General features: G+C 39.7%; 11 non-coding genes across 11 annotated transcripts; all 11 read left to right on the top strand.

Annotated features, from left to right (window-relative positions):
- Positions 1-19,797: 19,797 nt before the first annotated feature.
- On the top strand, positions 19,798-19,916 carry LOC143716625 (5S ribosomal RNA). The gene has a single exon (XR_013196089.1). It is a non-coding gene; the product is annotated as a 5S ribosomal RNA (ribosomal RNA).
- A 487-nt stretch (positions 19,917-20,403) lies between these two features.
- LOC143716635 (5S ribosomal RNA) lies at positions 20,404-20,522 on the top strand. The gene has a single exon (XR_013196099.1). It is a non-coding gene; the product is annotated as a 5S ribosomal RNA (ribosomal RNA).
- A 485-nt stretch (positions 20,523-21,007) lies between these two features.
- On the top strand, positions 21,008-21,126 carry LOC143716659 (5S ribosomal RNA). Its single transcript, XR_013196123.1, has one exon. It is a non-coding gene; the product is annotated as a 5S ribosomal RNA (ribosomal RNA).
- Positions 21,127-21,507: 381 nt separating this feature from the next.
- Positions 21,508-21,626, top strand: LOC143716689 (5S ribosomal RNA). The gene has a single exon (XR_013196152.1). It is a non-coding gene; the product is annotated as a 5S ribosomal RNA (ribosomal RNA).
- Positions 21,627-21,902: 276 nt separating this feature from the next.
- On the top strand, positions 21,903-22,021 carry LOC143716660 (5S ribosomal RNA). The gene has a single exon (XR_013196124.1). It is a non-coding gene; the product is annotated as a 5S ribosomal RNA (ribosomal RNA).
- A 378-nt stretch (positions 22,022-22,399) lies between these two features.
- On the top strand, positions 22,400-22,518 carry LOC143716677 (5S ribosomal RNA). Its single transcript, XR_013196141.1, has one exon. It is a non-coding gene; the product is annotated as a 5S ribosomal RNA (ribosomal RNA).
- A 379-nt stretch (positions 22,519-22,897) lies between these two features.
- LOC143716637 (5S ribosomal RNA) lies at positions 22,898-23,016 on the top strand. The gene has a single exon (XR_013196100.1). It is a non-coding gene; the product is annotated as a 5S ribosomal RNA (ribosomal RNA).
- Positions 23,017-23,396: 380 nt separating this feature from the next.
- LOC143716648 (5S ribosomal RNA) lies at positions 23,397-23,515 on the top strand. Its single transcript, XR_013196113.1, has one exon. It is a non-coding gene; the product is annotated as a 5S ribosomal RNA (ribosomal RNA).
- Positions 23,516-23,998: 483 nt separating this feature from the next.
- Positions 23,999-24,117, top strand: LOC143716661 (5S ribosomal RNA). The gene has a single exon (XR_013196125.1). It is a non-coding gene; the product is annotated as a 5S ribosomal RNA (ribosomal RNA).
- A 482-nt stretch (positions 24,118-24,599) lies between these two features.
- LOC143716690 (5S ribosomal RNA) lies at positions 24,600-24,718 on the top strand. Its single transcript, XR_013196153.1, has one exon. It is a non-coding gene; the product is annotated as a 5S ribosomal RNA (ribosomal RNA).
- A 587-nt stretch (positions 24,719-25,305) lies between these two features.
- Positions 25,306-25,424, top strand: LOC143716691 (5S ribosomal RNA). The gene has a single exon (XR_013196154.1). It is a non-coding gene; the product is annotated as a 5S ribosomal RNA (ribosomal RNA).
- The last annotated feature ends 161 nt before the right edge of the window (positions 25,425-25,585 follow it).

Here is a 25,585-nt window from a genome sequence, read left to right on the forward strand (position 1 = left end):
TACACATATATGGGTCCTGCATGGTACATTTATGGGCCAAGTGGCCATGGGTTTGAACTGGGAACACATATATGGGTCCTGCATAGAATTTTTATGGGCCAAGTGGTTATGGGTTTGAACTGGGAACACATATATGGGTCCTGCATGGTACATTTATGGGCCAAGTGGCCATGGGTTTAAACTGGGAACACATATATGGGTCCTGCATAGAATTTTTATGGGCCAAGTGGGCATGGGTTTGAACTGGGAACACATATATGGGTCCAGCATATATTTTTATGGGCTAAGTGGCCATGGGTTTGAACTGGGAACACATATATGGGTCCTGCATGGTACATTTATGGGCCAAGTGGCCATGGGTTTGATCTGGGAACACATATATGGGTCCAGCATATATTTTTATGGGCTAAGTGGCCATGGGTTTGAACTGGGAACACATATATGGGTCCTGCATGGTACATTTATGGGCCAAGTGGACATGGTTTTAATCTGGGAACACATATATGGGTCCTGCATAGAATTTTTATGGGCCAAGTGGCCATGGGTTTGAACTGGGAACACATATATGGGTCCTGCTTGGCATGTTAATGGGCCAAGTGGGCATGGGTTTGATCTGTGAACACATAAATGGGTCCTGCGTGGCATATTTATGGGCCAAGTGGCCATGGGTTTGAACTGGGAACACATATATGGGTCCTGCATGATGCATTTATGGGCCAAGTGGGCATGTGTTTGATCTGGGAACGCATATGTGGGTCCTGCATGGCATGTTTATGTGCTAAGTTGGGTTTGAACTGGGAACACATGGGTCCTGCATGGCAGAGGTGCAAACTATTTAGGCCTATTGATAACTTACTGTACAATTTTTAGTAACTCTACATGTAGGCTAATCAAGCATGTTGAGATTGAGTAATTGTAACTCAATCCATTTCAAGTCACGCTAGTCACCAAAGAACAAACATTGCATATGTAGATCTTTTGCCAAAACAATCCATCAGTCATTTTTGTTAGTCGTGCAGAAAATGAAAAATGGAACTTCCCAAAAATGTAAAAAACATCAAAATCGATCAAAGTTTACGCTGTGTTGAATTATGCTGATTAGTGGACTCTCAGAAAGGTTGCAGGCCTACCGTAACACTTCAAATAATAGTCCAGTCCCAGAAGCCTGTCCCTTGGGGCAGAAACGCATATTTAGACATAACTAGGGATGCTCAATATAATCGGCCGATATTGGCTTTAAAATTCAATATCGGTAACCGGTATATGTTTTTGAAATGGTTTAAAATGACTAAAGTATGTCGTTTTATATCTTTTTGGAAAGCTTGTTTCCTCTCAAAGCGAATGCAGACAAAATTTGAGTGTTGGTGTAGGTTGTTGGCCAACCACATAAACACAGTAGAGTAAATAAATTCTTGAGCAGGGCAGATCTAAGCCAATGAGTGGAATGAGATGAATTTTTATTCTTGTGTGGCTATTTGAGTTAAATTTCAGTTTACCTCAGTCAAAGAAATGTTCAGTTGGCATCTTCTCTCGAAGGGGTAGTAAGCACTGCACCCAAGTTAGCCAACCGGTTGCTGGCTAGTTCTTCAAAACATTCAAATCCCCAGTATCAAGTGAGTCATGGAACAGTGGGCAGTAAGCCTATAAAGGATCATATGTTTCGGTGTATCAGCTTATATCGGTACCGGAAATTAAGCATTGGACAATATTGGTATATCGGATATCGGTACAAAATCAATGTCAAGCATCCCTACAAATAACCCCAAACGGTTATCCACATCCCATACCTGTCCCAATTTGGTCAAATAAAACTCCGGGATCCAATTCGAAGTTTCATTTTTTAAGATGATCGAGGCCAAATAGCTCACAGACAGCTAGTCCCTTTATGGACATGAATATGATGGATTTATTACCTCTTAGGAAATTGTAATTCAATATTTGTTAGAAAAGGACTTGCAGGAGGCCTCATTATCTGTCTTACACTTCTGTGTTGTCCTTGGACCAAGGAGTAGCATGTGTTTCTATCAAGGTGTAGCATACACCAACAATGACTGATTGGCTGTAAAAGGTACAGTAGATCTGTTTGAGAAAAAATTAGGTAAAAACACTTTTGTATCTTATCAATTATAGATTGAATAATAGATTGTTGTTTTAACTTTTGGTAAAGGAAAACACACATCCAGCCCGAGAAGTGACGGTGACATCAGTGGTTAAAAGTTTTTACAAATTGTATTTTTACTTGAGTATTTCTCTAACACCAGTACTTTTACTTAATAGAGTAATAGCAATACAGCAGTACTTGCACTTGAGTACAGATTTTCAGTACTCTTCCCACCACTGCCTGTTATGCACACAACACCAATTAGGCTGATTCATATGAAGCCAGCGAAGCAGTTAACGTTTGTTAATTCTCTCACATATTTACGAATTTTACTGTATTTAATTGTTATTCAGTCAGGCAGTTCTTAGGACATCTAAGGGGCCTGTATGCAAAGGCCTTGTTTCGCGGTCAAAACGTTAACGGTCCATTCGGAAAGCACCGCTGCTAGCTGTCACTTCGAGGAGAAGAACTTCATATCAGACATTCACGAATTGAGGTAAGTTTAAATATTATGTTGCCTGAAAAATAACACTGCAGATTGTACAGTGGTCTGTAATTTTTGGTTTGTGCTATTCAATCTGATGTAGAATCTAACCAAAGGGAAAAACAGCGGGAGAGGTTGGACAATAATTCATATATCACGAATCACGATATACTTTTAATAACGGTGATATGAGCTTTAAACACATTTCCGATATTTCGATAGATGATTACAGCGTTTCATAGACTGGCGTTCATTCAGCCGAGCAGAAAGAGCTGCAACACATTGACTAATTTTATATGCAGCCAATAACCCGTTCAAAACCGGAATATTAGCAATAACCCGGTCGTGCACGGCCATGGCTACGTGAGTGATGACATACACCACAGACAGGAGCCCAGCAGCAGTTGGCTGTGCTCAGCATAGACATGTATATTGAGAACAGGTTGCACTCCGGCTTGAGTCGGCTGCGCCATGAACGCCAGTCTGTGAAATGCCGTAATCATACTGTAATGTTTATGCTGAGCACAGCTAACTGAAGTCTCCTCCCTGACCTGCTCTCTCTGTTGTAGTAATAAAGATTTATTTTTTTTGGTAGTCCAGCGTTAGTGGCAGCTGGACTACGTCCTCGGGTTGCATACGCATCCAGGACGTTATGTCTTAAACAGTTTTGAGTGTATTGGATGTGCATCAGTGCAATTGGATCCGCATGTCATTGTACATGATCCGATGTCTTAAAGTGAACGTTGTGTAATAAACCACAATGCGGTCTGTGTCATCAAGCAACAAAAGAAAAATAGATTAAAATTCACTGCTCGTTAATAGCTTTAATAAGGATTCATTATAATTAATTCATACAAATAAATATGTCTGCTGCTTGAAAGAATAAAGAATGATGTATGCAAGTAGTTATAAATAATGCATGTATCATTCATTGAAAAGAAGACTATTCTACTTTAGGAATAGTGGTTGTATTTAATTTTAAAATATTTTTTAAGTCACAGTACTTAAATCTGTATATTGCATGTTCAAACTTTAAAATCATTCATATTAACTGGTTAATATATGTTTTCTCTATTACAGTATAATTAGGGTTTGTAAATTTTAGAGAAATTCTAAATTAATGCATAATTGAACTAAACCCATTATATTTTAGTCATCTGAACTGTTTTAGTTTTATTCTAGCTTTAGTCGACGACATACAATAAGATTTTAGTCAACTAAATCTAGATAGGGGTTGCATAAAGGACAAAAGCTTAGGCCGTGCCACAGGGGCCTATATGTATTGTAAGCATGTTATAACCTTCATTGGAATATAAATGTACATAAGCTTAACAAGAAAATTAGTGTACCCAGGGCAGGCTTTAGTAACAAAAACCCTTGTATGGTTCTTGTCTATATACTCTAAACATTAGTTCAGTTTCAGTTCAGTTTCATTTATTTGTCATTCAAACATGTTAGACATGAAGGAACGAAATTCGTTTCCCAGGTCCAGCAGCGTAATACAGAAAAAATGGCAATTTAAAATTCTAAGATAGACCCTATATAAAACGTATAAAATAAATCTCTATAAACATTAAAATAGCCTTAACCTTATAACAAAATCAAAAACCATAGACCATAATTAACCCATAACATCACAAAGTGCCTTGTGCAGGTAGCAGCAATGAGCGAGCAGAGGGCAGGAGGAGCCCTAAACTAAGGAGTTCATAAGCCTCACTGCCTCTGGAAAGAAGCTGCACAATAGCCTTGTAGATCTTGCTTTAAGGCTGCGCAGCCTTCTGCCAGAGGGGAGTGTGGTAAATAGTTTATTCACTGGGTGAGTGGAGTCCTTCATTATGTCCAATGCCCTGCTTCTGCACCTGCGGACATAGATGTCGTCTAGGGAAGGAAGGCTGTCATTTGTTGTTATTTTCCTAGCAGACTTAACTACTCGCTACAGCGCCTAGTGCTGTCAAATTGAATGATTCATCAAAGTATTTAATCAAAAAATAAAAATAACTCATAATCCTGATTGATACCTTCCTTATTGATACCTTCCTGGTATGTACTATGCTCAACTATATAGCAGGGCTCTCAAGTTTTGAAGACAGGCAGCAGGAGTGACAGAATCACGCGAACAATTTCAGGATATCATTTTTTTTTTTTTTTTGGTTGTTGCGTTAAATCTTACCCAGATACAATAGTACTAATTTCTGATTGGCTATTGTATAGCACTTTTCTTTTCTTTTGATTGGCTGATAAGTGGCAGGCTCGACTGCAGAACTCCAGGAGAGACGTGCTTGATTCCTGCCGGTTCCATAGTGAGAGCGGCGCGGCCAGAGACATTTTGGGCACTGCGGCATATTAAATGTATTATAAACAGTTTTTACGCGAGATAGCCTAAATGCAAAAGACCGAAAAGAGTGACTGTGACGATCAATGCGTGACACTTGAGAGCTCTGATATAGCTAATGGCAACAATGTTGCAGGTGTGATGCACCGTGTACAAACCGGAATGGTAGGACAAATGGAATATAATTACAGTATTAAATAATGTATTTAGGCTACTGTTTTTCATACAAGGGCAATTCCATGCAAAGGTCATCTTTACCATGAAAAAAATAAAATTTTAACCAAAATAACAAAACCCTTTTTAAGTTGTCCATTTAGGTCTGTAATATACTGTATTAATGTGCTTTAACAAAAATTTTAAGAAAATCGCCTCGTTTATCCACCAGATATGAGGTGAGCAACAATGCTTAAATTACATTTTCAATCAGCCATATTTCATGCTTTCAAAAAAAGGTATCAAAGACCCCCCTTTTTAAACTTTATTTTAACAGTAAGCATTTTGCAGAAAGATGGAGGCATGCCTGAGAAATAAATATACTAATTTGGTCATACCAGCACTGCCTGTTGAATTTATAAGGGCTATAATAAAGAGGTCTTGACGGTTCAGTGCACTGACTATTGTGATCTGTTTCAAGACAGAAATTATTTTGGCCACTTCATCGCAAGTTTTGTTTTGTAGAAAGACTTTATTTAAAGTTAATTTCGTTTTGTATAAATTGTATCTTAATTTTAAATCAAAGTATCATCAACCAATTGCCTGGATTTAATAAATAAGCAAATATAGCATGGAGGTGCGATCACTTGCAACACGTAAATTTGAGCGCATCTCATAACTGAACAGAATCATTTCAGACAGTCCTCTTAATGTGAAAACACAGCCATTATGCGTCAACAAAAGTGCCATGATGGTTTGATTGTTGATTTTCCAAACAGATTCTATGTATTTCAGACGCGTCACATCCATAACAGGGCTTTTGTCACATCCATAACGTTGTTTTTTCCTCATAATACACTTCATAAAAATATATATATTTTAAACATTGATATTTTTATGTTCAGCTAGGACCCCTTCATCATGTGGATAGCAATATTTATACATTGGATTTAAAAGTTCACAGACTTTAAAGGAAATCGAACGTGGACGCTTACACACACTAATGTCCCTGTGTGCTCTGCACGCATACACGCACACAGTTACACGCACGCACGCGCGCACGCACACACACACACACACACACACACACACACACACACACACACACACACCCTTAGTGTCATGTAAGCTGGTTATTTTATGTTCATTTGTTACTTATCTTTCTATTGATTGAAAGTTCCTGTTGAACACTGATTTGCTCAATTTTTGTCCAATTTCATTAAGGTCTTGCCAGACAAGAAAGCGACAGAAGGAGGTGTACCCTGTTGTTTATAAATATGGCGTAAGTTTCCATACATTGACCTCAAAAGTTTTCTTTAAATGCTCCTGATATGTTACAAGACATTGCCAAATGATGTTGATTTCGAATGCTTATATCCCTAACTTATATCACAGTTGTTTAGCCAGGATTCTCATTTCAAAAGTTCTCATTTCTCATTTCCCTTATTTGGCCAAGGAAAAACCCTGAAATTGCTCAATTAAACTTGATTATAGTATCAGTTTTCAGGGTTTCCCGCAGAAAATGTGTTAGTTAAGGTGGTGGTGTTGGGTGGGTTGGGTTGGTGGGGCTTGGAATTGCATAACCAATTTTTTAGAGTGCCGTACCCCTCTTCCACTTAGACTGCAGTCACACCTTTTCCATTAAGGGACAATATTTGCCCCCTTTAATCAATTTTTCCATTTCATTTTTTTTTACCTTTGTAATACCTTTAAAAAATAAATAATTACTAAAATAAAACCATGTTCAATAAATAGGCAATGTTAAAAATCATTTAATATTAATACAAATATTATATTAAAAAATCGCCAGTGGGTGACGGTAACTCATTGTCTTTATGTGTGAGTCATCGAGTCGTTCATTGAATCTCACGATTCGTTCAAAGCCACAGATTTCGTTGCAAAATAGAGCAATAAGCCTGACTATACTATTTTAAACGTAGTAAATCACTTAATGTTACCCTTTTGTTTTTTATCTGTTGTATAAAATCAATGTCACATTTGAAATCGTGTGGATATTCGGGAAACATTGCATCAACATTAAAAACACTGCTGGATATCAGCCTGCATTTTGTTCGCACAAACAGCGCAAGCGGCTCGTGACAGAACACAGACCGACTGAATGACACTCCTGTCAGTCGCTCTGCTAAAATTCGCGCTGCGAACATAAAGCCCGCCTACTTTGATTTGATTGGTCATCTCAAATATTCTGACATTGACGAGCAGTGACAGACCAATGAGGCTCAGATGAACACACACACACACACCTCTCTTCTGTTTATTCTGACGTGCTTGGCACAGCTGCGGAAGAACGCGCTGATAACAAGACTGAAGCGAACACAAAGGCTTATCACATATTTAAAGATTGAAAGGGAGAAAACAGGACAGAGTAACTCGGCGGATATCGCTCATATAATTTTTTTTGAGGACGTAGTTGTCATGTGTTGTTGGCGTGTGTTGCTTAGGCGGCCGCCTTAGTTTCAAAGTGCTGCGGGAAACCCTGAGTTTTGGCCACAGTCTTACCCCCCTTTCCCCTTTAAACAGACCATGCAGATTGGGGATGAGTCACAATCTTTGGATATTGGAATATATTATCTGAGCCACAATTAATTTCACACACACGTGTGTGACAGTCAGCAGTAGAGCTGGGTTTCGATTCAAATTTCAAGAATCGATTCGATTCCGATTCTCAAGATCTTGAATCGATTATCATTATTCGATTCGATCCGATCTGATCCGATTTTCGAGATTTAGATATGAGTTTTTTTGTTTTTTCCAGCTGTTACCTGAATTACAGGACTGTAGTTATGCAACATATTGATACTAGGCTATTATAGACATTTAACTGCTTGTTTTGAACTTCATGCATGTGTATTGAATGTTAAACAAGTTCATAATGATAACAAACAAGACTGTTTATCGTGGTGATGTGTAGCCTACAGAGGCTTCGCACAGACAGTGAATGAGAGAGATCGGCAGAGCGCGTGCGGATTACCTGCGTCTGTCTTTGAAGTCATATGTATTCGTGAAAAAGGTTGCCGTGTCAAAGGAAAGCGAAATATTTGTCATATCATCCTTTCACGTCACGGGTATTTACCATAAATGCGCGTCAGCAGCAGCGCTGGTCAGCATTCCACAGCGCGAGGAAGCCGCGGGGAAATAAAATCAGCGAGTCATGCATTGAATCAATGCCATATTGGTCTCTAATAAGTGAAGCATCAGCTTCAGCGTTACCCATGCGACGCATTGCTGCTCAGCTGAGCCTTGAAAACTGGAACTCAAAGTTAAAAATAATTAACACCTTGTTTCATTACATCTCTTTTAATGAATCAGCTTTTTTGAACGTGTTCTTTGAATGAACGAATGACTCACTCAAAGCCCGTTGTTGTAACAGTGTGCGCGCTGAGTGAAAGCCTTTCAATGCGCATACAGGGATCTCCCAGTCGCGGCAAGTTAAAGTTCCTATTATTAAATCGATCCTCTGAGTTACGGATCGATCTTTAGAAATTAATATGAAAATCGATTCAGAATTGGTGAATCGATTTTTTCAACACAGCCCTAGTCAGCAGGTCTTTAACTTAAACACCTCAATATGTCTGTCGGTTTTATAAAGTATAAAAGCTTTGTCTATTACAGTTCCAAAAGAAAAATGGATTATGACGACAGTCGTTGGACTAAACGAAGACGTGTTAAAATGAAAGTACAGGAGCACTTGAATTATTTGGAAGGCTGCCATAATGACGAGGACATTGTGCCAACAAATATGGATTTCAATGCATCAGAGGAAGACTTTAAGTCTCATGGAAGTAACAATTCAAATGACAAGCAGATCTGTGGACATCACAGTGAAGAGTTGGGGTCTCAAAGTGATGAAGAATCACATTCTGAAGTTGTTTCCAAACACAGTTTTGAAGCCACAAATGATCAGACTGATTCGGAAAGAACAGTTGAAAAATCACACCCTTGTAGCTTTAGTGACATTAGAAGGAAATTGGGAGACTGGTCAGTAAATCACAATATTTCACATAGTGCCCTGTCAGAGCTGTTGCACTTATTAGTGCAATGTGGCTTGGAGTTACCAAAAGATCCAAGAACTCTTTTGTCAACCTCAACAACCTACGAAATCAAAGACATCGGAACTGGATGCTACTGCCATATTGGAGTGTCTAACGCAATCATTTCAGCCCTGTCACAGGAATCACATTCCTCAGTAGACACTATAACACTGCGCATCAACATTGATGGTATACCCCTCTCAGGCAGCTCTAAACAGGAGTTATGGCCTATTCTGGTTAAGATCAAGGAACTTCCCAGAGCTAATGTGGGTGTCATTGGTCTGTTTGCAGGCCCAACAAAGCCTCAATTGGTTCATGAATACCTGAAGGATTTCATTGAGGAGTTGAAGCTATTAATGCATGATGGTCTAGAATACAATGCAAGACATTACAATGTTGCTCTTCCAGATGCATTTATCTGTGATGCACCTGCTCGTGCCTACTTGAAATGCATCAAAGGTCACACTGGCTACAGCTCCTGCGAGCGATGCACTGAGTATGGGGTTCATTTAGGTACAGATGTGTTTCCAGAATTGACTGCACCGCTTCGAACAGACTTGACCTTTGATCAGCAGCTCGATAGTGAACATCACCATAATGATATAGTCTCACCGCTACAAGAGCTTGGGATTAGAATGGTGTCAAGCTTTGTCCTTGACTATATGCATTTGGTATGCTTAGGACATGTTAGAAGAATTGTACATCTTTGGACCAAGGGACCTTTAAGTAGTCGTCTTTCTTCTTCCACAATCAACATGATTTCTGATCACTTGGAATCAATCAGAGCAAATCTCCCACAGAATTTTTCACGTAAGCCAAGGTCACTTAGAGAATACAGAAATTGGAAGGCCACTGAATATCGGCAGTTTCTGTTGTACACGGGTCCTGTGGTACTGAAAGGACGCCTACCAACAAGGCTGTACAAAAACTTTATGATACTCTCAGTTGCAATGAGATACTTCTCAGTCCAGCCTTGTGCTCTGAGCACTGTGAATATGCAGGCAAGCTACTGAAATGTTATGTGACAAATTTTGGACAGATATATGGATCAGAGCAGCTAGTCTATAACACTCACTCACTCATCCATCTTGCTGATGATGCCAGAAAATTTGGTTCCCTAGACAACGTGTCATGTTTCCCTTTCGAAAACCATCTGGGGACTATGAAGCGGATGGTGAGACGGCCCCAAGGCGCAGTTCAACAACTCGTAAGGCGTCTCAGTGAGAAACAGCGTTCACTCTCCCTTAAAAGTGGAAAAGAGAGGGCAAATAAGCCTCTACAACCACATTTCTCAGGTCCGACTCTCCCTGATGTTCCTGTCTGCATGCAGTACATGAAGTACAGACATGATGGCAATATAATTTCACGTCGTAAAGGCAGCAATTGTTTTAATGTTAAGGGAAAAGTTGCTGTGGTTCGGAACATTGTTGAGTTGGTATCGGGGGGTATGTACGCAGTCTGTCAGTTTTATGAAAAACAAGACAGCTTTTACAACTACCCTATTGAGTCAACGTGTGTGGGGATTAGAACAGTGACACGGCTGTCTCACCAGCTGCATAGTGTGTCGGTCACAGATTTAACTGAGAGACTAATACTTCTGCCATTGCAGGATGGAGCTGTTGCATTTGTCCAATTACACAATCAGTAACCATTATGAACTTTGCAGCATGTCCCTGTACTGTATTGTCGAGTTTATTGACGAGACCCATGATGGCAAAGCTGTGGTGGATATAATTCCAACTTGTTGGATGACCGAAGACACAGTGAGTGTTTCTGGCCATCAGGCCGTAATGTAACCAAGGCTGTGAAGGACCGACAGAAGCCAGAGGAATCGTGGCCGAAATACTCCATCAGAGTACTTGGATGGGCAGGTAAGAGGTTCTTTCTGAATTTGACAAATACTTTGTCTGTCATCTATCTATCTCAGTGTCAATAAGACATCAATTTCTATGTGTGCCAATAATGTACTTTTCAAATTTAGGCTGTAAAATTGTGATTTCTATATTCAATTGTCTTTTGTCTGAACCAACATCAGTCATCATAAATGGTAAACAATATTTTTTCATGTTTATTCAACTCCAGGAATTTAGGTGCAAACACCTAAATAGTTTTTTTTATCACGGTCACCATAGATTGCATACTAATACCCTTTTTCCTTTTATTATTAAGACACTTTCGAGGCTGCTCGCCAAAAATGTAAAAAAGCGGAGGCAACGTCTGACTTACAGACAGATGGTGATGAAATGCCTGCAAGGCGAAAAAGGAGGTAATGTAATATACAGAATACAATGTTTGTGGCGTTGCAGAATTTCTGGCATTAAAGGACAAGTACTGTTTTTTTTTTTAAGCTGTACCGTTTTTTTTTAAAACCTTGTTTCTAGCATGTGATATTTTCATAAACTTACCCCGGGAAGTTTGGAGTCACTTTTTGTCCTTCGGGAGATATTTTGATCCATGCAATTGCGTCCATTCCAGCAAAACGGTAGAAGTCGGGGCCAGTAACATTTCAGCCTAAATAAAACATTATCAGTGACAAAACGTCTTCTATTCACCATTATGTATGCATTGCTAGTGCTATCCCTTGATGACTTGAACATGTCATCCAGGGATTTTTAAAAAGATTTGTCAATACGAGCTGATGACGTCATTGCCGTTTGCCACCACATAATTATTTTATTTCAGCATTGTACACTACAATCAATGGCCTGCTAACTTGCTACTGCTAGTTTAGTACAATATATCAGAATATCCGATTTTGAGGATGTGTAGGACATCTTCATTGTGCAAAATTATGTGAAGTGACGTCATCGACGTCTGTCAACCCAAAGCTATCTAGATAACCTCAGGCTAGTTTGCAAAAAAAATTTAAAAGCCCTGGAAGACAACCAAGCTGCTCCAAAGTCAACGAGGGATAGCACTAGCAATGTATAACTATATATAGGTGAAAAGAAGACGTGTTGTTACTGATAATGTTTTATTTAGGCTGAAATGTTACTGGCACTGACATCTACCGTTTTGCTGAAATAGCACTCATTGAGATGGATGTAAATTTCTTGCAAACGACAGGTGACTCCAATCTTCTCCGGGTGAGTTTATGAACTTATTTCGTGCTAGAAATAAGGTCCAGGTTCAAAAAAACTTTTCCTTTTCCTTTAATTTCCATTTTTCATTTACCTCAAATATGGCAGTTGTTAGAAAAATGCCTTGAGCCACATACAATATAAAAAAAAAACTCTTTTTGGTGGGAATAAATCATAAAAAGCAATATCGATGCCAATATTTTAGAGTCCAAAACTAGATCAGTATGCCTCTAACAAACAACAAAAACTGCTTTTTTCCCAGTGTATTCTGTTGTAAAAGTTTAAATGTATGTTTTTAACTGAATATAGAGCCCCAAAACCCCTGCTGGCTTCCAGTGAGGAGGAAACGGACATCGAGGGAGATGTCTTGCCACCTACCCCTCCCGAGGCGTTTGTGTCTAAGAAAGCGTGGAGTGCAGGTGAAGCCCGGACAAAAAACAGGGTTAGTGATTAAGTGTTTGAAATGATTAAGTGAAACGAGACCTACAAAAAGGAGAAATGAAAATGTCCCTCCTTCAATGAGAATGTAGATATAGTAGCATATGGTCAGGATTTAATTTATTTTTACTTTAAAGGGATACTCCACCATTTTTTTCATATTAAACTATGTTATTCCCTTTACTAAGACGAGTTGATACATACCTCTTTCGTCTCAGTGCATGCACTCAATCGCTCTGACGCGAGACACTTTGATCGCACTTAACTAGCCCAGTTCATTCAATAGGGGCCAAGCAGAGAAGCGACTAAACACCTTCACATTTTCCCTATTTAAATACAGTTACACCAGTAGAGTAACTCGACCAAGAATGGTGACTCAAAATAAAACGTTGCGCTTTTCTAAGCGTGTACAGTGGATAACTATAATGTATGGCGGAATACCACAGCAAGTGCTTGGGAGCACTTCGACTCGGCGCAGTAATATCACTCGTGAAAAGTCCTCTCCCTCTCCAGAGTGATTATATTACTTCGCCGAGTCCATAGATATATATGCGCCGAGTCGAAGTGCTCCCAATCACTGGGAGCAAGTGATTTTTTTTGTTTTTTTGTTAAGGGTTTGCTTAATGTGTGTGATTCATTTAATGGAAAGCACATTCACTTCTAGTTGTCTTTGTCCTCTATTCTGCAATGTTTCGGTCTCCGGTGTGTGGCAAACTGTACCGCCGGGAACATGCAAAAAATAAATAAATAAAGAAGTGTCGACGCAAAAAATATGACGTTGACGTCGAAGCGTCAACATCATCGACGCGCCGCTACAGCACTAATATATATATATATATTAGTGCTGGGCCGTTATCAGCGTTAACGTGCTGCGTTAACGTGAGACACTTATCGGGCGATAAAAAAAATATCGCCGTTAATCAAAGTTGGGTTGGGATCATAAATAGCTTTTTCGAATATCGTTATATTTTCGCGCAATTCTAATGTGTAGTATGACGCCGCGCCTACTGTCACAGATCGCGCAGTAGGGTATTTTCCTGTCAGGGACACAAGGTGTACTTTTACTTTGTTACGTTGGGCGACGTTCCTCTCGTTACTTTATTTTAATGCAATACGTTGTTAAATGAGTTTATTCCAAGCGCGCTGTGTCCTTTGTATGGGCATGAGCGATGCTCATTTACAAATGAATCACTCTTTTGAGTCGATTCTGTTCAAAGACTTCATCAAACAAGTTGTCAGATGATCTGTCTAAATCGGTTCGCGAATCAGTTGATCTGTTCAGTTCCTCGCGCACTGAATCGTCTGAAGCGCTTTCAATTCACACTCGGAGTCGAAACAGGAAAATTTAAGAGCATCAAGAGCGTTGGATGAAGTGGCCGATCTACAGTCTAGTCTAGTGAATGCAAATCTGCAAATGCATCATATTTTTGCCAGCGATGAAGATCTTTATTAGTTGAACATCTTCGTAAGCTGTCTGTGAATGAATGATTCCACAGGACGATACATTCGATTTCATTTCATTCAGTAATACATTGTGTGTGTATTGCGCAGTGGCATAATCACACGAATAGTTCATTGATTGAAACTAATTTGTTTAAAAATGAGGCTATTGCAGTAACAAGGCAGGTTCACATAAAATTTTTTGACATTATTTTTTGACCTAACGAGCATTGGCGATGCAAAAACGGACTGTCGTGCGTATTGTTTTTTTTCTTCTTCCAATTAGCCTACTATGTTAAAAAAAAGGACGAAAACATGTTACTTGTTCAATTAATAAACAGTTTGTTTGATGACAAATCGCTAAAGATGAAATTGGCCTCCCTTTCTGTCATTGCGTTTTTTTTTAAACGATATTCGACTTTTGCTCCTCGATTGTCGAATGGCATTTTTGGCAGAAATGCACATCCATACGCGAGGCAAACTATTCTCAAAGACTTACTTTTAGTCATTATTTGGGTAGCACACATATTCTGAATGCCTTCGGGAGAATTCAAATGAGCCATTTTAATCTAGATTAATCTAGATTAATTTCAATATTAATCTAGATTAATCTAGATTAAAAAAATGAATCTATGCCCACCTCTAAAATATATATATATATTACTTTTTAATGGTAGTGTTGTGTTTTTAATTTGCTGCAGTGTTACCGGTATTTCTTCCTCTTAGGATATTGAAATGTTGTTAATGCTGTGCTTCTGCTTTCAAATTGTGCAGAGGACCATCCGCAGCCCTCGCGTATCCCAGAGGAGAAGCCGCAGTCCTCATGTGTCCCACAGGGGACTAAGCAGCCCTCATGTGTCCCAGGGGGGACTCAGCAGCCCTCATGTGTCCTAGGGGGGACTCAGCAGCCCTCATGTGTCCCAGGGGGGAAGCAGCAGCCCTCATGTGTCTCAGAGGGGACTCAGCAGCCCTCATGTGTCCCAGAGGGGACTCAGCAGCCCTCATGTGTCCCAGAGGGGAAGCCACAGCCCTCATGTGTCCCAGAGGGGACTCAGCAGCCCTCATGTGTCCCAGGGGGGAAGCCGCAGCCCTCATTTGTCCCAGAGGGGACTCAGCAGCCCTCATGTGTCCCAGGAAGGAAGCCGCAGCCCTCATTTGTCCCAGAGGGGACTCAGCAGCCCTCATGTGTCCCAGAGGGGACTCAGCAGCCCTCATGTGTCCCAGGGGGGAAGCCGCAGCCCTCATGTGTCCCAGAGGGGAAGCCGCAGCCCTCATGTGTCCCAGAGGGGAAGCCGCAACCCTCAAGTTTCCGGGTGGCGGAGCAGGTCCCAGAGGAGCAGGTCCCATGGATCCCGCAGGGGAAGCAGCGCCCATGTCACCGGGAGGCAGAGCAGCGCCCATGGTTCCGGGAGGCGGAGCAGATCCCGGAGGAGCGGATCCAGCGGGGGGAGCAGCCCCAACGATTCTGGGAGGGTGAGCGAGTTCACAACGCCTGATGTTACAATGCATTATGAGCTTGTAGATCTGCCATAGTATTTATATGAGTTTTTTTGTTTTCGTTTATAGGTATTGAAATGTTCTTTAAAGTCAAAGTTTCTGCTTCCAAATTGTAAATTTGGTCACCAAATTTGGTCACCAGGTAACCAGGGTCAGCCCAGCAAGACAGAGTCTGACCCCGAGAAACCCCTGTGGGACCCCCAGAAGTGGCCTCAGCATGAGCCTACTTGACGGCAGCTCCACCCCGTCTCCTGGCCACAGAGCAGCCCAGTTACTGCGTGGCCAAACTTTAGCCCCCCAAAACATTGATAGAGCAATGTTCATCACATTAGTGACATTGCTAGAAGAAGTGAAGGACATATTGAAGCTGCATGGGCAGATGCTAAACGCACTGCTCAAAAAAGATTCCATGCCAGTCATGGCAATACCGGATGGCGCTGTTTTCCCCCTGGCCAACGTTGAGGACGTTATCGCCATGAATGAGAAGTTGTCGGACCCTGAATTCATATCTGAAGTGGTAAGTTTTTGGGGGCCAAATCTTCTTGTTTTCCTGTGTTTTCTTTCTTCTGACAAAATCCTTCCCATGCTTAATGAATCACTAAACTTTGCAGAGTTCAAGTCCCATGCCAGGTTGCTTCAAAACTTTGTAAATTTATAACAAATCAACCATGTCTGCTACAACATTTTTCACCTAAATGTAGTCCCAATGAAATGACTTAAGTAAACTTGAACATCAGTTCACTGCTGCATTGTCTAATCTTAAATCAGAAAAAAAGCAGTCCTTAGCTAAATATACAAGTTATAAAGACCATTATACTTATACTCGTGAGTTGTGTGGGAGTCTCTGCTTATAGCACACATGCCGGAACTGTGTCCTTCCATCATGTTGCAGAGAAAATGAAATACAGGAATATGTTGACACTTTTTTGACACATTTGCCTAGCAATATCCTATATGTTGTCGCGATCCATAGCATACCCAAATACAAGCTCAGAAATTGACGCCATTTTATTTTAATATTTTATGATATATTCTGACTTAATATCGCGTTTTCTTCCTGTGACTTCGAATGTACTGTGCTCTTACTGTTTACTCTTAAGGTTGCCATGGTTGCAGACATAGGGGGTTCCTCACTAGAAGATGCCACCAGGAGGATGATGTTCATAATGGTGCCAGAACTGCAACGGCAGTATAACGTGACTGGACGGATGGGCAAGCTGTGCTTCAAAGATCTGCGTCTTTTTGAAGTTTTCTATCGTAAATTCAGTTTTTTAATTGCTCAATGGAACTTGTATTTGGCCTTTCTTTTATTTATTCAAAGTTAAATGATACGGTTGTTTGTGGGGACACAAAAGTGCTCCTGTAAGTTAGAACACACTAGTAATACTAGTAACTAACTAGTAATAAAACGACCTGGCGCATTAAAATAATGCATACAAAGGGGTCGCCTCGGGAGAATTCATGAATTTTGATATATTCATGGAAAATGGTTTTTAATGTCGCTCAAATCTGGTGTGCATTTGAAACTACTGTAAATTTCAACATGTAATGGAAAAAAGGTTATAGGTATATAAAACTCCATGAAACATTTTAGCTTACCACATGTGGAAATGTGTTTTACTTGACTGAATGAGTTGAAGAGTTGCAAGTTGGAGCAAAAAAGAACCTTGCTAAATTGACTTATGCTCCTTTGTTTTTAGGTGCACTGAAGAGTAATGCAATTACTCAAAGTGTGAACCGCAAGCAAGTGGAAATGGCGCTGGGGAAGTGGTTCACCGGCGCACGTGACCGTGGAGGGGAGAGGGCTGCAAGAGCCCAAAGACAAAAGGGAGCATCCACCACGCCATGAGTGTATTTCGTATTAAAGGAATAGTTCATTTAAAAAAAAACTTTTGCTGATAATTTACTCACCCCCATGTCATCCAAGATGTCCATGTCTTTCTTTCTTCAGTCGAAAAGAAATTAAGGTTTTTGATGAAAACATTCCAGAATTTTTCCCCATATAACGCACTTTTACTGGGTACCAAACGGTTCAAGGTCCAAAAGACAGTTTCAGTGCAAACTGCAAACTGTTCAAAGAGCTTTAAATGATTCCAGACGATGAATAAGGGTCTTATCAAGCGAAACGATTGCTCATTTAAAAAAAAAAATAACAAAGTTTACGTTTTATAAGCTCAAATGCTCGCCTTACTCTGTTCTGTGATGCGCGTTCGTGACTCTCCTATTTGAACTCGTTTATCAAAAAGGAACAAATCTTTTTCCGAGTCATTTCGTTCGTTGAATGAACCAATTACTTGAAAAAAGATTTGTTCATTTTGCATTTTGATGAACGGGTTCGAAGAGGAGAGTCACGGACGTGCATCACAGAACAGAGCAAGGTGAGCATTTGAGCTTATAAAACTCAAACTTTTTTTTTTTTTTTTTTTTAAATGAGCGATTGTTTCACTTGATAAGACCCTTATTCATCGTCTGGAATCGTTTAAAGCCCTTTGAACAGTTTGCACTGAAACTGTCTTTTGCACCTTGAACCGTTTGGTACCCAGTAAAAGTGCATTATATGGAGAAAAAGCCTGGAATGTTTTCATCAAAAACCTTAATTTCTTTTCGACTGAAGAAAGAATGACATGGACATCTTGGATAACATGGGGGTGTGTAAATGATCAGCAAAAGTTTTTTTAAAAGTGAACTACTCCTTTAATGTATTTTTTTGGAGAGATTTTTTATTTTATTTTTTTCAGAGATTTTCAGATATTTTTTTTCAGAGATCTACTGTTGTGACATTTAAATTGTTTTTGTTGTTCAATTAAACAATATATTTCTTGCAGTTCAAAGCGTCAAGTGTCTTGTATTTATCTTGGACTTATATTCATTCTTCGATTTAAGTTTTTCTTAGATTGTTTCCTTAAAATATTTGGCATGGTTGGGCTTAGATAGACCTTGCATGAAATGCCCAGTTAGGATCCACATAAGATCCTTACAGAGCCCAATTTAAGCCCATAGGGGCATTCACGGTTGAATCCTGGTGCAAGCCCACTTTAAACCCCTTTAGGTAGGTGGGGCCCAAATGGGTCTGACATTAATTGCCCAGTTAAGAACCACATAAGACCCTTACAGGTCCCACTTAAAACCCATCTGGGCATCCACGGCTGGCCCCCTGTGTGGATCCTGGGTACAAGCCTATTTTAAACGCCCTTTAAGCAGGTGGGGCCCAAATGGGTCTGTGATGAATTGCCCGGTTAAGATCCCACATAACACCCTTATAGATCCCATTTAAAGCCCATCTGGGCATCCACGGTGCCCGGTGCTGGATCCTGGGTGCAAACCCCTTTGGGCAGATGGGGCCCCAATGGGTCTGGCATGAATTTCCCACTTAGGACCCACATAAGACTCTTACAGAGCCCATTTAAAGCCCATCAGGGTAACCATGGTTGGATCCCGGGTGCAAGCCCACTTAAGACCCATTTGGGCCCCACCTGCCCAAATGGGTCTGACATGAATTGCCCAATTTAGACCCATGCAGTACCCTTACAGGTCCCACTTTTAGTACGTCTGGGCTTCCACAGCTTGCCCCAATGTGGATTCCGTGTGCAAGCCCATAATGGGGCCCACATTTGCCGTCCATCAAGCCCTCATATGGGCCCCACATGTCATTGCTGGCTGGGTGAGCTTCTTCAGAAAGCCTTTAAAAGTCTCTGAGATTCTTCAGAGAGCATGAAAGAGTTTGAGTTTTTTCAAAAGTTCTTCTTAGTTTAAAAAAAAAACTCACTGAGCTTCTTCAGAAAGCCTTTAAAAGTCTCTGAGATTCTTCAGAGAGCATGAAAGAGTTTGCGTTTTTTCAAAAGTTCTTCTTAGTTTAAAAAAAAAGACTCACTGAGCTTCTTCAGAAAGCCTTTAAAAGTCTCTGAGATTCTTCAGAGAGCATGAAAGAGTTTGAGTTTTTTCAAAAGTTCTTCTTAGTTTAAAAAAAAGACTCACTGAGCTTCTGCAGAAAGCCTTTAAAAGTCTCTGAGATTCTTCAGAGGGCATGAAAGAGTTTGAGTTTTTTCAAAAGTTCTTCTTAGTTTAAAAAAAAGACTCACTGAGCTTCTTCAGAAAGCCTTTAAAAGTCTCTGAGATTCTTCAGAGAGCATGAAAGAGTTTGAGTTTTTTCAAAAGTTCTTTTTAGTTTTCTTCATTAATGGTCTAACCTTTTAAATAGCCCAATTTTGGCAGCAGTTTTCGCTTACGGCCATACCACCTTGGTCACGCCCGATCTCGTCTGATCTCGGAAGCTAAGCAGGGTCGGGCCTGGTTAGTACTTGGATGGGAGACCGCCTGGGAATACCAGGTGCTGTAAGCTTTTTTGATTTAAAAAAAAAAAAAAAAAAGAAGTCCCTGAGCTTCTTCAGAAAGCCTTTAAAAGTCTCTGAGATTCTTCAGAGAGCATGAAAGAGTTTGAGTTTTTTCAAAAGTTCTTCTTACTTTAAAAAAAGACTCACTGAGCTTCTTCAGAAAGCCTTTAAAAGTCTCTGAGATTCTTCAGAGAGCATGAAAGAGTTTGAGTTTTTTCAAAAGTTCTTCTTAGTTTAAAAAAAGACTCACTGAGCTTCTTCAGAAAGCCTTTAAAAGTCTCTGAGATTCTTCAGAGAGCATGAAAGAGTTTGAGTTTTTTCAAAAGTTCTTCTTAGTTTAAAAAAAAGAGTCCCTGAGCTTCTTCAGAAAGCCTTTAAAAGTCTCTGAGATTCTTCAGAGAGCATGAAAGAGTTTGAGTTTTTTCAAAAGTTCTTCTTAGTTTTCTTCATTAATGGTCTAACCTTTTAAATGGCCCAATTTTGGCAGCAGTTTTCGCTTACGGCCATACCACCTTGGTCACGCCCGATCTCGTCTGATCTCGGAAGCTAAGCAGGGTCGGGCCTGGTTAGTACTTGGATGGGAGACCGCCTGGGAATACCAGGTGCTGTAAGCATTTTTTATTTAAAAAAAAAAAAGAGTCCCTGAGCTTCTTCAGAAAGCCTTTAAAAGTCTCTGAGATTCTTCAGAGAGCATGAAAGAGTTTGAGTTTTTTCAAAAGTTCCTTTTAGTTTAAAAAAAAAGACTCACTGAGCTTCTTCAGAAAGCCTTTAAAAGTCTCTGAGATTCTTCAGAGAGCATGAAAGAGTTTGAGTTTTTTCAAAAGTTCCTTTTAGTTTAAAAAAAAAGACTCACTGAGCTTCTTCAGAAAGCCTTTAAAAGTCTCTGAGATTCTTCAGAGAGCATGAAAGAGTTTGAGTTTTTTCAAAAGTTCCTCTTAGTTTAAAAAAAAAGACTCACTGAGCTTCTTCAGAAAGCCTTTAAAAGTCTCTGAGATTCTTCAGAGAGCATGAAAGAGTTTGAGTTTTTTCAAAAGTTCTTCTTAGTTTTCTTCATTAATGGTCTAACCCTTTAAATAGCCCAATTTTGGCAGCAGTTTTCGCTTACGGCCATACCACCTTGGTCACGCCTGATCTCGTCTGATCTCGGAAGCTAAGCAGGGTCGGGCCTGGTTAGTACTTGGATGGGAGACCGCCTGGGAATACCAGGTGCTGTAAGCTTTTTTGATTTAAAAAAAAAAAAAAAGAGTCCCTGAGCTTCTTCAGAAAGCCTTTAAAAGTCTCTGAGATTCTTCAGAGAGCATGAAAGAGTTTGAGTTTTTTCAAAAGTTCTTCTTAGTTTAAAAAAAAGACTCACTGAGCTTCTTCAGAAAGCCTTTAAAAGTCTCTGAGATTCTTCAGAGAGCATGAAAGAGTTTGAGTTTTTTCAAAAGTTCTTCTTAGTTTAAAAAAAAGACTCACTGAGCTTCTTCAGAAAGCCTTTAAAAGTCTCTGAGATTCTTCAGAGAGCATGAAAGAGTTTGAGTTTTTTCAAAAGTTCTTCTTAGTTTTCTTCATTAATGGTCTAACCTTTTAAATAGCCCAATTTTGGCAGCAGTTTTCGCTTACGGCCATACCACCTTGGTCACGCCCGATCTCGTCTGATCTCGGAAGCTAAGCAGGGTCGGTCCTGGTTAGTACTTGGATGGGAGACCGCCTGGGAATACCAGGTGCTGTAAGCTTTTTTTATTTAAAAAAAAAAAAAGAGTCCCTGAGCTTCTTCAGAAAGCCTTTAAAAGTCTCTGAGATTCTTCAGAGAGCATGAAAGAGTTTGAGTTTTTTCAAAAGTTCCTCTTAGTTTAAAAAAAAAGTCTCACTGAGCTTCTTCAGAAAGCCTTTAAAAGTCTCTGAGATTCTTCAGAGAGCATGAAAGAGTTTGAGTTTTTTCAAAAGTTCTTCTTAGTTTTCTTCATTAATGGTCTAACCTTTTAAATAGCCCAATTTTGGCAGCAGTTTTCGCTTACGGCCATACCACCTTGGTCACGCCTGATCTCGTCTGATCTCGGAAGCTAAGCAGGGTCGGGCCTGGTTAGTACTTGGATGGGAGACCGCCTGGGAATACCAGGTGCTGTAAGCTTTTTTGATTTAAAAAAAAAAAAGAGTCCCTGAGCTTCTTCAGAAAGCCTTTAAAAGTCTCTGAGATTCTTCAGAGAGCATGAAAGAGTTTGAGTTTTTTCAAAAGTTCTTCTTAGTTTAAAAAAAAGACTCACTGAGCTTCTTCAGAAAGCCTTTAAAAGTCTCTGAGATTCTCCAGAGAGCATGAAAGAGTTTGAGTTTTTTCAAAAGTTCTTCTTAGTTTAAAAAAAAGACTCACTGAGCTTCTTCAGAAAGCCTTTAAAAGTCTCTGAGATTCTTCAGAGAGCATGAAAGAGTTTGAGTTTTTTCAAAAGTTCTTCTTAGTTTTCTTCATTAATGGTCTAACCTTTTAAATAGCCCAATTTTGGCAGCAGTTTTCGCTTACGGCCATACCACCTTGGTCACGCCCGATCTCGTCTGATCTCGGAAGCTAAGCAGGGTCGGGCCTGGTTAGTACTTGGATGGGAGACCGCCTTGGAATACCAGGTGCTGTAAGCTTTTTTTATTAAAAATAAAAAAAAGAGTCCCTGAGCTTCTTCAGAAAGCCTTTAAAAGTCTCTGAGATTCTTCAGAGAGCATGAAAGAGTTTGAGTTTTTTCAAAAGTTCTTCTTAGTTTAAAAAAAAGACTCACTGACCTTCTGCAGAAAGCCTTTAAAAGTCTCTGAGATTCTTCAGAGAGCATGAAAGAGTTTGAGTTTTTTCAAAAGTTCTTCTTAGTTTAAAAAAAAGACTCACTGAGCTTCTTCAGAAAGCCTTTAAAAGTCTCTGAGATTCTTCAGAGAGCATGAAAGAGTTTGAGTTTTTTCAAAAGTTCTTCTTAGTTTTCTTCATTAATGGTCTAACCTTTTAAATGGCCCAATTTTGGCAGCAGTTTTCGCTTACGGCCATACCACCTTGGTCACGCCCGATCTCGTCTGATCTCGGAAGCTAAGCAGGGTCGGGCCTGGTTAGTACTTGGATGGGAGACCGCCTGGGAATACCAGGTGCTGTAAGCTTTTTTGATTTAAAAAAAAAAAAAGAGTCCCTGAGCTTCTTCAGGAAGACTTTAAAAGTCTCTGAGATTCTTCAGAGAGCATGAAAGAGTTTGAGTTTTTTCAAAAGTTTCTCTTAGTTTAAAAAAAAAGACTCACTGAGCTTCTGCAGAAAGCCTTTAAAAGTCTCTGAGATTCTTCAGAGAGCATGAAAGAGTTTCAGTTTTTTCAAAAGTTCTTCTTAGTTTAAAAAAAAGACTCACTGAGCTTCTTCAGAAAGCCTTTAAAAGTCTCTGAGATTCTACAGAGAGTATGAAACAGTTTGAGTTTTTTCAAAAGTTCTTCTTAGTTTTCTTCATTAATGGTCTAACCTTTTAAATAGCCCAATTTTGGCAGCAGTTTTCGCTTACGGCCATACCACCTTGGTCACGCCCGATCTCGTCTGATCTCGGAAGCTAAGCAGGGTCGGGCCTGGTTAGTACTTGGATGGGAGACCGCCTGGGAATACCAGGTGCTGTAAGCTTTTTTGATTTAAAAAAAAAAAAAAGAGTCCCTGAGCTTCTTCAGAAAGCCTTTAAAAGTCTCTGAGATTCTTCAGAGAGCATGAAAGAGTTTGAGTTTTTTCAAAAGTTCTTCTTACTTTAAAAAAAAGACTCACTGAGCTTCTTCAGAAAGCCTTTAATAGTCTCTGAGATTCTTCAGAGAGCATGAAAGAGTTTGAGTTTTTTCAAAAGTTCTTCTTAGTTTAAAAAAAGAGTCCCTGAGCTTCTTCAGAAAGCCTTTAAAAGTCTCTGAGATTCTTCAGAGAGCATGAAAGAGTTTGAGTTTTTTCAAAAGTTCTTCTTAGTTTAAAAAAAAGACTCACTGAGCTTCTTCAGAAAGCCTTTAAAAGTCTCTGAGATTCTTCAGAGAGGTTGAAAGAGTTTGAGTTTTTTCAAAAGTTCTTCTTAGTTTTCTTCATTAATGGTCTAACCTTTTAAATAGCCCAATTTTGGCAGCAGTTTTCGCTTACGGCCATACCACCTTGGTCACGCCCGATCTCGTCTGATCTCGGAAGCTAAGCAGGGTCGGGCCTGGTTAGTACTTGGATGGGAGACCGCCTGGGAATACCAGGTGCTGTAAGCTTTTTTGATTTAAAAAAAAAAAGAGTCCCTGAGCTTCTTCAGAAAGCCTTTAAAAGTCTCTGAGATTCTTCAGAGAGCATGAAAGAGTTTGAGTTTTTTCAAAAGTTCTTCTTAGTTTAAAAAAAAAGACTCACTGAGCTTCTGCAGAAAGCCTTTAAAAGTCTCTGAGATTCTTCAGAGAGCATGAAAGAGTTTGAGTTTTTTCAAAAGTTCTTCTTAGTTTAAAAAAAAGACTCACTGAGCTTCTTCAGAAAGCCTTTAAAAGTCTCTGAGATTCTTCAGAGAGCATGAAAGAGTTTGAGTTTTTTCAAAAGTTCTTCTTAGTTTAAAAAAAAGACTCACTGAGCTTCTTCAGAAAGCCTTTAAAAGTCTCTGAGATTCTTCAGAGAGCATGAAAGAGTTTGAGTTTTTTCAAAAGTTATTCTTAGTTTTCTTCATTAATGGTCTAACCTTTTAAATAGCCCAATTTTGGCAGCAGTTTTCGCTTACGGCCATACCACCTTGGTCACGCCCGATCTCGTCTGATCTCGGAAGCTAAGCAGGGTCGGTCCTGGTTAGTACTTGGATGGGAGACCGCCTGGGAATACCAGGTGCTGTAAGCTTTTTTTATTTAAAAAAAAAAAAAGAGTCCCTGAGCTTCTTCAGAAAGCCTTTAAAAGTCTCTGAGATTCTTCAGAGAGCATGAAAGAGTTTGAGTTTTTTCAAAAGTTCCTCTTAGTTTAAAAAAAAAGACTCACTGAGCTTCTTCAGAAAGCCTTTAAAAGTCTCTGAGATTCTTCAGAGAGCATGAAAGAGTTTGAGTTTTTTCAAAAGTTCTTCTTACTTTAAAAAAAAGACTCACTGAGCTTCTTCAGAAAGCCTTTAAAAGTCTCTGAGATTCTTCAGAGAGCATGAAAGAGTTTGAGTTTTTTCAAAAGTTCTTCTTAGTTTAAAAAAAGAGTCCCTGAGCTTCTTCAGAAAGCCTTTAAAAGTCTCTGAGATTCTTCAGAGAGCATGAAAGAGTTTGAGTTTTTTCAAAAGTTCTTCTTAGTTTAAAAAAAAGACTCACTGAGCTTCTTCAGAAAGCCTTTAAAAGTCTCTGAGATTCTTCAGAGAGGTTGAAAGAGTTTGAGTTTTTTCAAAAGTTCTTCTTAGTTTTCTTCATTAATGGTCTAACCTTTTAAATAGCCCAATTTTGGCAGCAGTTTTCGCTTACGGCCATACCACCTTGGTCACGCCCGATCTCGTCTGATCTCGGAAGCTAAGCAGGGTCGGTCCTGGTTAGTACTTGGATGGGAGACCGCCTGGGAATACCAGGTGCTGTAAGCTTTTTTGATTTAAAAAAAAAAAAGAGTCCCTGAGCTTCTTCTGAAAGCCTTTAAAAGTCTCTGAGATTCTTCAGAGAGCATGAAAGAGTTTGAGTTTTTTCAAAAGTTCTTCTTAGTTAAAAAAAAAGACTCACTGAGCTTCTGCAGAAAGCCTTTAAAAGT

The sequence above is a fragment of the Siphateles boraxobius genome, unplaced genomic scaffold (genome assembly GCF_051911475.1).
Source record: "Siphateles boraxobius isolate OS27281-9 unplaced genomic scaffold, OSU_SipBor_1 6, whole genome shotgun sequence".
Lineage (NCBI taxonomy): Eukaryota > Metazoa > Chordata > Actinopteri > Cypriniformes > Leuciscidae > Siphateles > Siphateles boraxobius.